The sequence below is a fragment of the Mixophyes fleayi genome, unplaced genomic scaffold (genome assembly GCF_038048845.1).
Source record: "Mixophyes fleayi isolate aMixFle1 unplaced genomic scaffold, aMixFle1.hap1 Scaffold_52, whole genome shotgun sequence".
NCBI lineage: Eukaryota > Metazoa > Chordata > Amphibia > Anura > Limnodynastidae > Mixophyes > Mixophyes fleayi.
In genome coordinates, this window is record NW_027448212.1 from 369,300 (window position 1) to 387,311 (window position 18,012).

Consider the following 18,012-nt stretch of genomic DNA (forward strand, 5'->3'; position numbering starts at 1 on the left):
AATCATGAATTCAATCATGAATCATGAATCATGAATCGAATCATGAATCATGATTTAAAAATAATGAATCGAATCATGAATCAAGAATTGAATCATGAATCATGAATCATGAATTGAATCATGAATCATGAATCATGAATCGAATCATGAATCATGAATCATGAATCATGAATTATGAATCATGAATCATGAATTATGAATCATGAATCATGAATTAAATCATGAATCATGATTACTGAATGGAATCATGAATTGAATCATGAATCATGAATTGAATCATAAATTGAATCATGAATTGAATCATGAATTGAATCATGAATCATGAACTGAATCATGAATCATGAATCATGAATTGAATCATCAGTCATGAATCATAAATCGAATCATGAGTCACGAATTGAATCAGGAATCGAATCATGAATTAAATCATGAATCATGAATTGAATCATGAATTGTGAATTGAATCATGAATCATGAATCATGAATTATGAATCATGAATCATGAATTGAATCATGAATCATGAATCATGAATCATGAATTGAATCATGAATCATGAATCATAAATTGAATCATGAATCATGAATTAAATTATGAATTCAATCATGAATCATTAATCATGAATTGAATCATGAATCATGAATCATGAATCATGAATAATGAATCGAATCATGAATCATGAATCAAGAATCATGAATCGAATCATGAATCATGAATTGAATCAAGAATCATGAATCATGAATTATGAATCATGAATTGAATCATGAATCATGAATCATGAATCATGAATTAAATCATGAATTGAATCATGAATCATGAATCATAAATTGAATCATGAATCATGAATCATAAATTTAATCATGAATCATGAATCATGAATCGAATCATGAATCATAAATTTAATCATGAATCATGAATCATGAATCGAATCATGAATCATGAATTAAATCATGAATCGAATCATGAATCGAATCATGAATCATGAATTCAATCATAAATCATGAATTGAATCATGAATCATGAATCATAATTCGAATCATGAATCATGATTTAAGAATTAAGAATTGAATCATGAAACATGAATCATGAATTGAATCATGAATCATAAATCTTGAATCGAATCATGAATCATGAATCGAATCATGAATCATGAATCATGAATTATGAATCATGAATCATGAATTGAATCATGAATCATGAATACTGAATGGAATCATGAATCATGAATTGAATCACGAATCATGAATTATGATTTGAATCATGAATCATGAATCATGAATTGAATCATGAATCATGAATCATGAATTGAATCATGAATCATAAATTATAAATCATGAATTGAATCATGAATCATGAATCATGAATTATGAATTATGAATTGAATCATGAATTGAATCATGAATCATAAATCATGAATTGAATCATGAATCATGAATTATGAATCGAATCATGAATCATGAATCAAATCATGAATTGAATTATGAATCGAATCATGAATTGAATCATGAATCTTGAACCATGAATTGAATCATGAATCATGAATCATGAATACTGAATGGAATCATGAATCATGAATCATGAATTAAATCATTAATTGAATCATGAATCATGATTTAAGAATCATGAATCATGAATCATGAATCGAATCATGAATCATGAATCAAGAATCATGAATCGAATCATGATCTGATTCATAAATCATGAATTGAATCATGAATCATCAATTATGAATCATAAATTGAATCATGAATCATGAATCGAATCATGAATCATGAATCAAGAATCATGAATCAAATCATTAATCATAAATCATGAATTGAATCATGAATCATGAATTGAATCATGAATCATGAATCATGAATCATGAATCGAATCATGAATTGAATCAAGAATCACGAATCATGAATTATGAATCATGAATTGAATTATGAATCATGAATGATAAATCATGAATTAAATCATGAATTGAATCATAAATCATAAATCATGAATTTAATCATGAATGATGAATCATGAATCAAATCATGAATCATGAATTTAATCATGAATCATGAATCATGAATCAAATCATGAATTGAATCATGAATCAAATCATGGATTTAACCATGAATCATGAATTCAATCATGAATCATGAATCATGAATTGAATCATGAATCATGAGTCATGAATCGAATCATGAATCATGATTTAAAAATAATGAATCAAATCATGAATCAAGAATTGAATCATGAATCATGAATCATGAATTGAATCATGAATCATGAATCATGAATCGAATCATGAATCATGAATCATGAATTATGAATCATGAATCATGAATTAAATCATGAATCATGATTACTGAATGGATTCATGAATTGAATCATGAATCATGAATTGAATCATAAATTGAATCATGAATTGAATCATGAATTGAATCATGAATCATGAATTGAATCATGAATCATGAATCATGAATTGAATCATCAATCATGAATCATAAATCGAATCATGAGTCATGAATTGAATCAGGAATCGAATCATGAATTGTGAATTGAATCATGAATCATGAATCATGAATTGAATCATGAATCATGAATCATGAATTATGAATCATGAATCATGAATTGAATCATGAATCATGAATCATGAATCATGAATAGAATCATGAATCATGAATCATAAATTGAATCATGAATCATGAATTAAATTATGAATTCAATCATGAATCATTAATCATGAATTGAATCATGAATCATGAATCATGAATCATGAATTAAATCATGAATTGAATCATGAATCATGAATAATGAATCGAATCATGAATCATGAATCAAGAATCATGAATCGAATCATGAATCATGAATTGAATCAAGAATCATGAATCATGAATTATGAATCATGAATTGAATCATGAATCATGAATCATGAATTAAATCATGAATTGAATCATGAATCATGAATCATAAATTGAATCATGAATCATGAATCATGAATTTAATCATGAATCATGAATCATGAATCGAATCATGAATCATGAATTTAATCATGAATCATGAATCGAATCATGAATCATGAATTAAATCATAAATCGAATCATGAATCGATTCATGAATCATGAATTCAATCATAAATCATGAATTGAATCATGAATCATGAATCATAATTCGAATCATGAATCATGATTTAAGAATTAAGAATTGAATCATGAAACATGAATCATGAATTGAATCATGAATCATAAATCTTGAATCGAATCATGAATCATGAATCGAATCATGAATCATCAATCATGAATTATGAATCATGAATCATGAATTGAATCATGAATCATGAATACTGAATGGAATCATGAATCATGAATTGAATCACGAATCATTAATTATGATTTGAATCATGAATCATGAATCATGAATTGAATCATGAATCATGAATCATGAATCATGAATTGAATCATGAATCATAAATTATAAATCATGAATTGAATCATGAATCATGAATCATGAATTATGAATTATAAATTGAATCATGAATTGAATCATGAATCATGAATCATGAATTGAATCATGAATCATGAATCATGAATCATGAATCATAAATTGAATCATGAATCATGAATTGAATCATGAATTGAATCATGAATCATGAACCATGAATTGAATCATGAATCATGAATTATGAATCGAATCATGAATCAAGAATCAAATCATGAATTGAATTATGAATCGAATCATGAATTGAATCATGAATCATGAACCATGAATTGAATCATGAATCATGAATCATGAATACTGAATGGAATCATGAATCATGAATTAAATCATGAATTCAATCATGAATCATGATTTAAGAATCATGAATCATGAATCATAAATCGAATCATGAATCATTAATTGAATCATGAATCGAATCATGAATTGAATCATAAATCATTAATCGGATCATGAATCATGAATTATGAATCATGAATCATAAATTGAATCATGAATCATGAATTATGAATTGAATCATGAATCATGAATCATGAATCGAATCATGAATCATGAATCATGAATCATGAATTGAATCATGAATCATGAATACTGAATGGAATCATGAATCATGAATTGAATCATGAATCATGAATTGAATCATAAATTGAATCATGAATTGAATCATGAATTGAATCATGAATCATGAATTGAATCATGAATCATGAATTATGAATTAAATCATGAATCATGAATCATGAATTGAATCATGAATCATGAATACTGAATGGAATCATGAATCATGAATTGAATCATGAATCATGAATTGAATCATGAATCATGAATCATAAATCGAATCATAAATCATGAATTGAATCATGAATCGAATCATGAATTGAATCATGAATCATGAATTGAATCATGAATCATGAATCATAAATCGAATCATGAATTGAATCATGAATCGTATCATGAAATGAATCATGAATCATGAATCGAATCATGAATCATGAATCATGAATTGTGAATCATGAATCATGAATTGAATCATGAATCATGAATACTGAATGGAATCATGAATCATGAATTAAATCATGAATCATGAATTGAATCATGAATTGAATCATGAACTGAATCATGAATTGAACCATGAATCATGAATTGAATCATGAATCATGAATTATGAATTGAATCATGAATCATGAATCATTTATCGAATCATGATTCATGAATTGAATCAGGAATCGAGTCATGAATTGAGTCATTATTCATGAATTGAATTGAAAAATTGAATCATTATTCATGAATAATGAATTGAAATATGAATCATGATTTATGAATCATGATTTATGAATCATGATTTATGAATCATGAATTGAATCATGAATTGAATCATGAATCATGAATCATGAATTATGAATCATAAATTGAATCATGAATCATGAATCATGAATTGAATCATGAATCATGAATCATGAATCATAAATTAAATCATGAATCATGAATTGAATCATGAATTAAATCATGAATCATGAATTGAATCATGAATCATGAATTGAATCATGAATCATGAATCGAATTATAAATCATGAATTTAATCAAGAATCATGAATCATGAATTAAATCATGAATTGAATCATGAATCATAAAACATGAATTGAATTATGAATCATGAATTGAATCATGAATCATGATTCATGAATCGAATCATGAATCATGAATCAAATCATGAATTGAATCATGAATCTAATCATGAATTGAATCATGAATCATGAATCGAATCATAATTTGAATCATGAATCATGAATCGAATCATAATTTGAATCATGAATCATGAATTGAATCATAATTCATGAATTGAATCATGAATCGTGGATTGAATCATGAATCATGAATCATGAATTGAATCATGAATCATGAATCGAATCATGAATCATGATTTAAGAATCATGAATCGAATCATGAATACTGTATGGAATCATGAATCATGAATTGAATCATAATTCATGAATTGAATCATGAATCGTGGATTGAATCATGAATCATGAATCATGAATTGAATCATGAATCATGAATCGAATCATGAATCATTATTTAAGAATCATGAATCGAATCATGAATACTGTATGGAATCATGAATCATGAATTGAATCATGAATTGAATCATGAATCATAAATCAAATCATGAATCATGAATTGAATCATAAATTGAATCATGAATTGAATCATGAATCATGAATTGAATCATGAATCATGAATTACGAATTGAATCATGAATCATGATTTGAATCATGAATTGTGAATTGAATCATGAATCATGAATAATGAATTGAATCATGAATCATGAATTATGAATCATGAATTGAATCATGAATCATGAATTGAATTATGAATTGAATCATGAATCATGAATCATGAATTGAATCATGAATTTATGAATCTTGAATCATGAATCATAAATTGAATCATGAATCATAAATTGAATCATGAATCATGAATTGAATCATGAATCATGAATCATAAATTCAATCATGTATCATGAATTGAATCATGAATTGAATCATGAATCATGAATCATGAATCGAATCATGAATCATGAATTGAATCTTGAATCATGAATTATGAATTATGAATCATGAATTGAATCATAAATCATGAATTGAATCTTGAATCATGAATTATGAATCATGAATCATGAATTGAATCATAAATCATGAATTATGAATTGAATCATGAATTGAATCATGAATTATGAATTATGAATTGAATCATGAATTGAATCTTGAATCATGAATTGAATCATAAATCATGAATCATGAATTAAATTATGAATTGAATCATGAATCATGAATTGAATCATGAATCGAATCATGAATCATGAATCAAGAATCATGAATCGAATCATGAATCATGAATTGAATCATGAATCATGAATTGAATCATGAATCATGAATCATGAATCGAATCATGAATCATGAATAAAGAATCATGAATCAAATCATGAATTATGAATTGAATCAAGAATCATGAATCATGAATTGAATAATGAATCATAAATCATGAATTGAATCATGAATTGAATCATGATTCATTAATCATGAATTGAATCATGATTCATTAATCATGAATTGAATCATGAATCATGATTTATGAATCGAATCATGAATCATGAATCAAATCATGAATTGAATTATGAATCGAATCATGAATCATGAATTTATTCATGAATCATTAAATGAATCATGAATCATGAATATTGAATTGAATCATGAATCAGGAATCATGAATACTGAATGGAATCATGAATCATGAATCATGAATTGAATCATGAATCATGAATCATGAATCGAATCATGAATCATGAATTATAAATTATGAATCATGAATTGAATTATGAATCATGAATACTGAATGGAATCATGAATCATGATTTATGAATTGAATCATGAATCATGAATTGAATCATTAATTGAATCATGAATCGAATCATGAATTGAATCATGAATCATTAATTGAATCTTGAATCATGAATTATGAATCATGAATCATGAATTGAATCATGACTCATGAATTATGAATTGAATCATGAATTGAATCATGAATCATGAATTGAATCTTGAATCATGAATTATGAATCATAAATCATGAATTGAATCATAAATCATGAATAATGAATTGAATCATGAATTGAATCATGAATCATGAATTATGAATTGAATTATGAATTGAATCATGAATCATGAATCATGAATTGAATCATAAATCATGAATCATGAATTAAATTATGAATTGAATCATGAATCATGAATTGAATCATGAATCATGAATTGAATCATGAATCGAATCATGAATCATGAATCAAGAATCATGAATCGAATCATGAATCATGAATTGAATAATAAATCATAAATCATGAATTGAATCATGAATCATGAATTGAATCATGAATCATGAATCGAATCATGAATCATGAATCATGAATCAAATCATGAATCATGAATTGAATCAAGAATCATGAATTATGAATTAAATCATGAATTAAATCATGAATCATGAATCATGAATTGAATCATGATTCATTAATCATGAATTGAATCATGAATCATGAATTATGAATCGAATCATGAATTTATTCATGAATCATGAATTGAATCATGAATCATGAATATTGAATTGAATCATGAATCATGAATCATGAATACTGAATGGAATCATGAATCATGAATACTGAATGGAATCATGAATCATGAATCATGAATTGAATCATGAATTGAATCATGAATCGAATCATGAATCATGAATTATAAATTATGAATCATGAATTGAATTATGAATCATTAATACTGAATGGAATCATGAATCATGATTTATGAATTGAATCATGAATCATGAATCATAAATACTGAATGGAATCATGAATCATGAATCATGAATACTGAATGGAATCATGAATCATGAATCATGAATTGAATCATGAATTGAATCATGAATCATGAATCATGAATTGAATCATGAATCATGATTTATGAATTGAATCATGAATTGAATCATAAATTGAATCATGAATTGAATCATGAATCATGAATTTAATCATGAATCATGAATCAATAATCATGAATCGAATCATGAATTATGAATTGAATCATGAATCATAAATCATAAATTGAATCATGAATCATGAATTATATCATGAATCATGAATCATGAATCAAATCATGAATTGAATCATGAATCGAATCATGAATTGAATCATGAATCATGAATTGAATCATGAATCATGGATTGAATCATGAATTGAATCATGAAACATAAATCGAATCATGATCCATGAATTGAATCATGAATTGAATCATGAATCATGAATTTAATCATGAATCATGAATGATGAATCATGAATTAAATCATGAATTGAATCATGAATCATGAATAATGAATTGAATCATGAATTGAATCAAGAATCATGAATTATGAATTAAATCATGAATTAAATCATGAATTATGAATCATGAATTGAATCATGAATCATGAATTATGAATCGAATCATGAATCATGAATCAAATCATGAATTGAATTATGAATCGAATCATGAATTATGAATTTATTCATGAATCATGAATTGAATCATGAATCATGAATATTGAATTGAATCATGAATCATGAATCATGAATACTGAATGGAATCATGAATCATGAATCATGAATACTGAATGGAATCATGAATCATGAATCATGAATTGAATCATGAATTGAATCATGAATCATGAATCATGAATCGAATCATGAATCATGAATTATAAATTATGAATCATGAATTGAATTATGAATCATTAATACTGAATGGAATCATGAATCATGATTTTTGAATTGAATCATGAATCATGAATCATAAATACTGAATGGAATCATGAATCATGAATCATGAATACTGAATGGAATCATGAATCATGAATCATGAATTGAATCATGAATTGAATCATGAATCATGAATCATGAATTGAATCATGAATCATGATTTATGAATTGAATCATGAATTGAATCATAAATTGAATCATGAATTGAATCATGAATCATGAATTTAATCATGAATCATGAATTTAATCATGAATCATGAATTTAATCATGAATCATGAATCAATAATCATGAATCGAATCATGAATTATGAATTGAATCATGAATCATAAATCATAAATTGAATCATGAATCATGAATTATATCATGAATCATGAATCATGAATCAAATCATGAATTGAATCATGAATCGAATCATGAATTGAATCATGAATCATGAATTGAATCATGAATCATGGATTGAATCATGAATTGAATCATGAAACATAAATCGAATCATGATCCATGAATTGAATCATGAATTGAATCATGAATAATGAATTTAATCATGAATCATGAATCAATAATCATGAATCGAATCATAAATTATGAATTGAATCATGAATCATAAATCATAATTCGAATCATGAGTCATGAATTGAATCAGGAATCGAATCATGAATTAAATCATGAATCATGAATTGAATCATGAATCGTGAATTGAATCATGAATCATGAATCATGAATCATGAATTGAATCATGAATCATGAATCATGAATTATGAATCATGAATCATGAATTGAATCATGAATTCAATCATGAATCGTGAATCATGAATTGAATCATGAATCATGAATTAAATCATGAATTGAATCATGAATCATGAATAATGAATTGAATCATGAATCATGAATCAAGAATCATGAATCGAATCATGAATCATGAATTGAATCAAGAATCATGAATTATGAATCATGAATTGAATCATGAATCATATATTTAATCATGAATCATGAATCATGAATCGAATCATGAATCATGAATTTAATCATGAATCATGAATCATGAATCGAATCATGAATCATGAATTAAATCATGAATTGAATCATGAATCGAATCATGAATTGATTCATGAATCATGAATTCAATCATAAATCATGAATTGAATCATGAATCATGAATTTAATCATAAATCATGAATTGAATCATGAATCATGAATCATAATTCGAATCATGAATCATGATTTTAGAATTAAGAATTGAATCATGAATCATGAATCATGAATTGAATCATGAATCATAAATCTTGAATCGAATCATGAATCATGAATCAAATCATGAATCATGAATCATGAAATATGAATCATGAATCATGAATTGAATCATGAATCATGAATACTGAATGGAATCATGAATCATGAATTGAATCATTAATCATGAATTGAATCATAAATTGAATCATGAATTGAATCATGAATTGAATCATGAATCATGAATTGAATCATGAATCATGAATTATGATTTGAATCATGAATCATGAATCATGAATCGAATCATGAATTATGAATTGAATCATGAATCATAAATCATAAATCGAATCATGAGTAATGAATTGAATCAGGAATCGAATCATGAATTAAATCATGAATCATGAATTGAATCATGAATCGTGAATTGAATCATGAATCATGAATCATGAATCATGAATTGAATCATGAATCATGAATCATGAATTATGAATCATGAATCATGAATTGAATCATGAATCATGAATTGAATCATGAATCATGAATCATGAATTGAATCATGAATCATGAATTTAATCATGAATCATGAATCAATAATCATGAATCGAATCATGAATTATGAATTGAATCATGAATCATAAATCATAAATTGAATCATGGATCATGAATCATATATTTAATCATGAATCATGAATCATGAATCGAATCATGAATCATAAATTTAATCATGAATCATGAATCGAATCATGAATCATGAATCAAGAATCATGAATCAAATCATGAATCATGAATTGAATCAAGAATCATGAATTATGAATTAAATCATGAATTAAATCATGAATTATGAATCATGAATTAAATCATGAATCATGAATCATGAATTGAATCATGAATCATGAATTATGAATCGAATCATGAATTTATTCATGAATCATGAATTGAATCATGAATTGAATCATGACTCATGAATTATGAATCGAATCATGAATTTATTCATGAATCATGAATTTATTCATGAATCATGAATTGAATCATGAATCATGAATATTGAATTGAATCATGAATCATGAATCATGAATACTGAATGGAATCATGAATCATGAATACTGAATGGAATCATGAATCATGAATCATGAATTGAATCATGAATTGAATCATGAATCGAATCATGAATCATGAATTATAAATTATGAATCATGAATTGAATTATGAATCATTAATACTGAATGGAATCATGAATCATGATTTATGAATTGAATCATGAATCATGAATCATAAATACTGAATGGAATCATGAATCATGAATCATGAATACTGAATGGAATCATGAATCATGAATCATGAATTGAATCATGAATTGAATCATGAATCATGAATCATGAATTGAATCATGAATCATGATTTATGAATTGAATCATGAATTGAATCATAAATTGAATCATGAATTGAATCATGAATCATGAATTTAATCATGAATCATGAATCAATAATCATGAATCGAATCATGAATTATGAATTGAATCATGAATCATAAATCATAAATTGAATCATGAATCATGAATTATATCATGAATCATGAATCATGAATCAAATCATGAATTTATCATGAATCGAATCATGAATTGAATCATGAATCATGAATTGAATCATGAATCATGGATTGAATCATGAATTGAATCATGAAACATAAATCGAATCATGATCCATGAATTAAATCATGAATTGAATCATGAATCATGAATTTAATCATGAATCATGAATCATGAATTAAATCATGAATTGAATCATGAATCATGAATAATGAATTGAATCATGAATTGAATCAAGAATCATGAATTATGAATTAAATCATGAATTAAATCATGAATTATGAATCATGAATCATAAATCTTGAATCGAATCATGAATCATGAATCAAATCATGAATCATGAATTATGAAATATGAATCATGAATCATGAATTGAATCATGAATCATGAATACTGAATGGAATCATGAATCATGAATTGAATCATGAGTCATGAATTGAATCAGGAATCGAATCATGAATTAAATCATGAATCATGAATTGAATCATGAATCGTGAATTGAATCATGAATCATGAATCATGAATCATGAATCATGAATTGAATCATGAATCATGAATCATGAATTATGAATCATGAATCATGAATTGAATCATGAATTCAATCATGAATCGTGAATCATGAATTGAATCATGAATCATGAATCATGAATCATGAATTAAATCATGAATTGAATCATGAATCATGAATAATGAATTGAATCATGAATCATGAATCAAGAATCATGAATCGAATCATGAATCATGAAGTGAATCAAGAATCATGAATTATGAATCATGAATTGAATCATGAATCATGAATCATATATTTAATCATGAATCATGAATCATGAATTGAATCATGAATCATGAATTTAATCATGAATCATGAATCATGAATCGAATCATGAATCATGAATTAAATCATGAATTGAATCATGAATCGAATCATGAATTGATTCATGAATCATGAATTCAATCATAAATCATGAATTGAATCATGAATCATGAATTTAATCATAAATCATGAATTGAATCATGAATCATGAATCATAATTCGAATCATGAATCATGATTTTAGAATTAAGAATTGAATCATGAATCATGAATCATGAATTGAATCATGAATCATAAATCTTGAATCGAATCATGAATCATGAATCAAATCATCAATCATGAATCATGAAATATGAATCATGAATCATGAATTGAATCATGAATCATGAATACTGAATGGAATCATGAATCATGAATTGAATCATTAATCATGAATTGAATCATAAATTGAATCATGAATTGAATCATGAATTGAATCATGAATCATGAATTGAATCATGAATCATGAATTATGATTTGAATCATGAATCATGAATCATGAATCGAATCATGAATTATGAATTGAATCATGAATCATAAATCATAAATCGAATCATGAGTCATGAATTGAATCAGGAATCGAATCATGAATTAAATCATGAATCATGAATTGAATCATGAATCGTGAATTGAATCATGAATCATTAATCATGAATCATGAATTGAATCATGAATCATGAATCATGAATTATGAATCATGAATCATGAATTGAATCATGAATCATGAATTGAATCATGAATCATGAATCATGAATTGAATCATGAATCATGAATTTAATAATGAATCATGAATCAATAATCATGAATCGAATCATGAATTATGAATTGAATCATGAATCATAAATCATAAATTGAATTATGGATCATGAATCATATATTTAATCATGAATCATGAATCATGAATCGAATCATGAATCATGAATTTAATCATGAATCATGAATCATGAATCGAATCATGAATCATGAATTAAATCATGAATTGAATCATGAATCGAATCATGAATTGATTCATGAATCATGAATTCAATCATAAATCATGAATTGAATCATGAATCATGAATTTAATCATAAATCATGAATTGAATCATGAATCATGAATCATATTTCGAATCATGAATCATAATTTTAGAATTAAGAATTGAATCATGAATCATGAATTGAATCATGAATCATAAATCTTGAATCGAATCATGAATCATGAATCAAATCATGAATCATGAATCATGAAATATGAATCATGAATCATGAATTGAATCATGAATCATGAATACTGAATGGAATCATGAATCATGAATTGAATCATTAATCATGAATTGAATCATGAATCATAAATCATAAATTGAATCATGGATCATGAATTATGATTTGAATCATGAATCATGAATCATGAATCGAATCATGAATTATGAATTGAATCATGAATCATAAATCATAAATCGAATCATGAGTCATGAATTGAATCAGGAATCGAATCATGAATTAAATCATGAATCATGAATTGAATCATGAATCATGAATTGAATCATGAATCATGAATCATGAATTGAATCATGAATCATGAATTTAATCATGAATCATGAATCAATAATCATGAATCGAATCATGAATTATGAATTGAATCATGAATCATAAATCATAAATTGAATCATGGATCATGAATCATATATTTAATCATGAATCATGAATCATGAATCGAATCATGAATCATGAATTTAATCATGAATCATGAATCATGAATTGAATCATGAATCATGAATTAAATCATGAATTGAATCATGAATCGAATCATGAATTGATTCATGAATCATGAATTCAATCATAAATCATGAATTGAATCATGAATCATGAATTTAATCATAAATCATGAATTGAATCATGAATCATGAATCATATTTCGAATCATGAATCATGATTTTAGAATTAAGAATTGAATCATGAATCATGAATCATGAATTGAATCATGAATCATAAATCTTGAATCGAATCATGAATCATGAATCAAATCATGAATCATGAATCATGAAATATGAATCATGAATCATGAATTGAATCATGAATCATGAATACTGAATGGAATCATGAATCATGAATTGAATCATTAATCATGAATTGAATCATAAATTGAATCATGAATTGAATCATGAATTGAATCATGAATCATGAATTGAATCATGAATCATGAATTATGATTTGAATCATGAATCATGAATCATGAATCGAATCATGAATTATGAATTGAATCATGAATCATAAATCATAAATCGAATCATGAGTCATGAATTGAATCAGGAATCGAATCATGAATTAAATCATGAATCATGAATTGAATCATGAATTGTGAATTGAATCATGAATCATGAATTGAATCATGAATCATGAATCATGAATTATGAATCATGAATCATGAATTGAATCATGAATCATGAATTGAATCATGAATTATGAATCATGAATTGAATCATGAATCATGAATTTAATCATGAATCATGAATCAATAATCATGAATCGAATCATGAATTATGAATTGAATCATGAATCATAAATCATAAATCGAATCATGAGTCATGAATTGAATCAGGAATCGAATCATGAATTAAATCATGAATCATGAATTGAATCATGAATCGTGAATTGAATCATGAATCATGAATCATGAATTGAATCATGAATCATGAATCATGAATTATGAATCATGAATAATGAATTGAATCATGAATCATGAATCATGAATTGAATCATGAATCATGAATCATAAATTGAATCATGAATCATGAATTGAATTATGAATTCAATCATGAATCGTGAATCATGAATTGAATCATGAATCATGAATCATGAATCATGAATTAAATCATGAATTGAATCATGAATCATGAATAATGAATTGAATCATGAATCATGAATCAAGAATCATGAATCGAATCATGAATCATGAATTGAATCAAGAATCATGAATTATGAATCATGAATTGAATCATGAATCATGAATCATGAATCATGAATTAAATCATGAATTGAATCAAGAATCATGAATCATAAATTGAATCATGGATCATGAATCATATATTTAATCATGAATCATGAATCATGAATCGAATCATGAATCATGAATTTAATCATGAATCATGAATCATGAATCGAAACATGAATCATGAATTAAATCATGAATTGAATCATGAATCGAATCATGAATTGATTCATGAATCATGAATTCAATCATAAATCATGAATTGAATCATGAATCATAAATTTAATCATAAATCATGAATTGAATCATGAATCATGAATCATAATTCGAATCATGAATCATGATTTTAGAATTAAGAATTGAATAATGAATCATGAATCATGAATTGAATCATGAATCATAAATCTTGAATCGAATCATGAATCATGAGTCGAAACATGAATCATGAATTAAATCATGAATTGAATCATGAATAGAATCATGAATTGATTCATGAATCATGAATTCAATCATAAATCATGAATTGAATCATGAATCTTGAATTTAATCATAAATCATGAATTGAATCATGAATCATGAATCATAATTCGAATCATGAATCATGATTTTAGAATTATGATTTGAATCATGAATCATGAATCATAAATCGAATCATGATTCATGAATTGAATCAGGAATCGAATCATGAATTGAATTATAAATCATGAATCATTAATTGAATCATGAATCATGAATCATGAATTATGAATCATGAATTGAATCATGAATCATGAATCATGAATCATGAATTATGAATCATGAATTGAATCATGAATCATGAATTGAATCATGATTCATGAATTATGAATCGAATCATGAATCATGAATCAAATCATGAATTGAATTATGAATCGAATCATGAATTGAATCATGAATCATGAATTTATTCATGAATCATGAATTGAATCATGCATCATGAATCATGAATATTGAATTGAATCATGAATCATGAACTATGAATTCAATCATGAATCATGAATACTGAATGGAATCATGAATCATGAATTGAATCATTAATCATGAATGGAATCATGAATCATGAATTGAATCATTAATCATGAATTGAATCATGAATTGAATCATGGATTGAATCATGAATCATGAATCGAATCATGAATTATGAATTGAATCATGAATCATAAATCATAAATCGAATCATGAGTCATGAATTGAATCAGGAATCGAATCATGAATTAAATCATGAATCATGAATTGAATCATGAATCATGAATTGAATCATGAATCATGAATCATGAATCATGAATTGAATCATGAATCATGAATCATGAATTATGAATCATGAATCATGAATTGAATCATGAATCATGAATCATGAATTGAAACATAAATCATGAATCATAAATTGAATCATGAATTATGAATTGAATTATGAATTCAATCATGAATCGTGAATCATGAATTGAATCATGAATCATGAATCATGAATCATGAATTAAATCATGAATTGAATCATGAATCATGAATAATGAATTGAATCATGAATCATGAATCAAGAATCATGAATCGAATCATGAATCATGAATTGAATCAAGAATCATGAATCATAAATTATGAATCATGAATTGAATCATGAATCATGAATCATGAATCATGAATAAAAATCATGAATTGAATCATGAATCATGAATCATAAATTGAATCATGGATCATGAATCATATATTTAATCATGAGTCATGAATCATGAATCAAATCATGAATCATGAATTTAATCATGAATCATGAATCATGAATCGAATCATGAATCATGAATTAAATCATGAATTGAATCATGAATCGAATCATGAATCATGAATTAAATCATGAATTGAATCATAAATCATGAATTGAATCATGAATCATGAATCATGAATTCAATCATAAATCATGAATTGAATCATGAATCATGAATCATAATTCGAATCATGAATCATGATTTAAGAATTAAGAATTGAATCATGGATCATGAATTGAATCATGAATCATAAATCTTGAATCGAATCATGAATCATGAATCGAATCATGAATAATGAATCATGAAATATGAATCATGAATCATGAATTGAATCATGAATCATGAATACTGAATGGAATCTTGAATCATGAATTGAATCATTAATCATGAATTGAATCATAAATTGAATCATGAATTGAATCATGAATTGAATCATAAATCATGAATTGAATCATGAATCATGAATTATGATTTAAATCATGAATCATGAATCATAAATCGAATCATGATTCATGAATTGAATCAGGAATCGAATCATGAATTGAATTATAAATCATGAATCATGAATTGAATCATGAATCATGAATCATGAATCATGAATTATGAATCATGAATTGAATCATGAATCATGAATTGAATCATGATTCATGAATCATGAATCAAATCATGAATTGAATTATGAATCGAATCATGAATTGAATCATGAATCATGAATTTATTCATGAATCATGAATTGAATCATGAATCATGAATCATGAATATTGAATTGAATCATGAATCATGAACTATGAATTGAATCATGAA